The sequence below is a fragment of the Asterias amurensis genome, chromosome 4 (assembly GCF_032118995.1).
Source record: "Asterias amurensis chromosome 4, ASM3211899v1".
NCBI lineage: Eukaryota > Metazoa > Echinodermata > Asteroidea > Forcipulatida > Asteriidae > Asterias > Asterias amurensis.
In genome coordinates, this window is record NC_092651.1 from 13177669 (window position 1) to 13180459 (window position 2791).

A 2791-nucleotide genomic window follows, 5' to 3' on the forward strand; every position below is an offset into this window, starting at 1 on the left:
GTCAAAAAACTGTTAAGCTTTAATTCTCACTTGTATTTTTCTAGCACTTTTTTAAGCAGTTTAGTATCGTGTAATACAATTCCAACATCATTAGCATTGATGGCTGATGTTTCTTCTGATGGGTTCTTCAGGTGATGTGTGTGCAAGGTGAAAATCTCTTGTGAATAGTGTTCTGAGGAAATTGTCTGTTTTCATCCACTGGTTGAGAACCAACATCACTCAAAAGAGATTTACAAATGGTGCTACCCCAAACATCACCTGGTTATTACTCCAACCATGCAATGCTTCAAATCCTACTGATGAGTTCTTGTCCCTTGTTTACGAAACATTGCCTGCAGAGTGAGAAAATAAACAAAAAAATTGATTGAGAGGTTAATTTCCGATTAACAAAAAAATGAGTGAAAGGTTAATTTATGATCAACAAATAAATGGATACCCCCTTAAACTCTTGATTAATAGAAGTACTTTTAATTTGTATTTTTCTTGAGAATTGGTTATTGAGCTTGAAAACACAACCTTAGTAGGTTACCCTTTTCTATGTCCCCTTTTCATAATTTATTGTTTTCTAAAGTAGCCTTTGTAAAATTGAATTTCAGCCCCTTTCTCCTGTAGTTTGACTCATTGAAAAATAATCCTACTGAACAAAGTAATCGTGTATTAAAGTTTACAACATTTTCACACTGTCCGAAGGTTTTAACAATTTTTATAACTTGAAACATCAATATTACCTTTGCTGGTCTTGAACTTTTAATGAATCTTGGCTCCTTGTCACTAGTTTCCCATGTAAAGTCCAGAGATGTCCTCACTGTCTGAACAGTATCTGTAAATTAGTGTAAATTGAAAAAAACAACTATTTCTTTAGTAATATAAATGCAAAACAGGGAAAGCATGTGGATATTGAAAGGAAAGTGACAAAAAGAGACTGAGTGATTATGGACAGGCGTCTGGAATTTTAATTTGTATTACTAAAGATTGACAATATTATACAATTTTAATATTATAGGACAAGTTAGGTCAATGAGATTGTGGTTTAAACATTTTCAAATGTAAAGTAAAATTATAAAAAAAAATCACTCTATTCAAAGCCAGTTGACACTATAATGACTAATGCCAATTACTCAAAATAATTGTTAGCATAAAAACTTACTAGGTAACAATCAATGCAATGGAGAGCTGTTGACATGGTTGATGATAGTTTAAAATCATTGTTATGTGTGTGGCTGTGACTGTGTGTGAGCCCCACTCAGCTCAGGTTGGGCCTTGGTTTTTATTTTATAAATAAAGGAAAGTATAAAAAATAACAAAGCTTATCTAAGGTTACTTAACTTCTAAGTTAAATTAAAAAGTAATTAAAATAGTAAGTTAAAAATAACAAAGGAATTTGTCAATCAGTATTTTGTGCTTAATTTAATAGCTTTGTGAAACTTTGCCCAGTTCAGTAGGGGCTTCAAATTGATATGAGCGTGCAATTCAAATATCTACCTGCTCTTTTTCACGAAAAAGATGCAGCACAAAATAAGCCTGCCATTTGTTTGCGCAGTGTGCATATGCATGGTGTGTGACTCACTAATTGGCAATCATCATCATGACCATCCTATTTTACTAATTAGGCAAAAGAAAAACAACTGTTACATTTCTTCATATCGTAACTTACCCTAATATCAAAAGCACATTGTCCTGTTTCCATAAGGCAATTATGAGCAAACTGTCAGTTCTGAAAGCTGTCAAAAAGAGCTTAATTTTCAAGTTTTAGCCGCCTTAACCGAGGAATTAAATGGCGGCCGCCAGATAAAGTTTTGTCTTTATGAATGTGACGTCATCGAGGGTGGGGGGGGGGGGGTAGTGGTTTGAAACTAGTACGACCGTAGAGGGAGGTATACAAGGGGACCGTTAAAAAAACATCTACCCCATACCTCCTGCAGCAGCAAAGCATGGGGTCGAGCGGGAAGCGAAAATCTTGGGCACGATCGAAGATGCGGGGTGACCGCCCACAAAGAGAGGTTGTGTGATGATGACGTCATGGAGTACCTGGTTTATCGAACTGTAAGAGGGCGCTAATCATTGGGACCGTTAAATAAACTAGACGTTAACACTTCTGTCCAACATGAGCCTAAGAAAGGTCATTTTTATCTTGATCCTAATTGAATCACGTTTTAACAACCTTATAAACTGCTGTGGAATGTTCATTTGAATGCTTGTCTATAGAAGAGAATAGTAGCCAGGAACCTTGTGTTTTCCCTTCTCAATTGATGATAAGAAACCTTAGTGAGTTAATAATGAATAACCAATATTATTAACTACCCAAAAATCAATACCTATTGAACAATTTTACATGCTTACATTTCCACGACCAGACCCGACTTGATAGGGTGTTTTTTCAATTATTTTAAGAAAATTCTTTTGTTGGAAACTTTTTGGTGGCAAAACTTTCATGAAAAACAGAGCGTTCACTGTAACTGGGCTTTTTGCCAGGGGAAAACTATGAGTCTGCCTCAAAATCAATGGAGTCGAAAAAAACAAACAAAGGGATCAAACATTGTTGAATATTTCCAATGAATAAACAATGTTTTATTTACAAATTGCTTCAGTGGTTTACATTTTTTCTTATAAACAAACACACCTATGTTCAATACAAATTTTAGAAAGTTGCAAAGATAAAATTCCTGACAAGTAGCCTTGTGTGATTCATGTGGGTTTTCTCTGATTTGTCAATGAACGAGTCCAAATAAATTTGGTTAAACTGTCAATGTTAACATAACACCAAGAAGTTGTTGTTGAACGTCACAAGTAT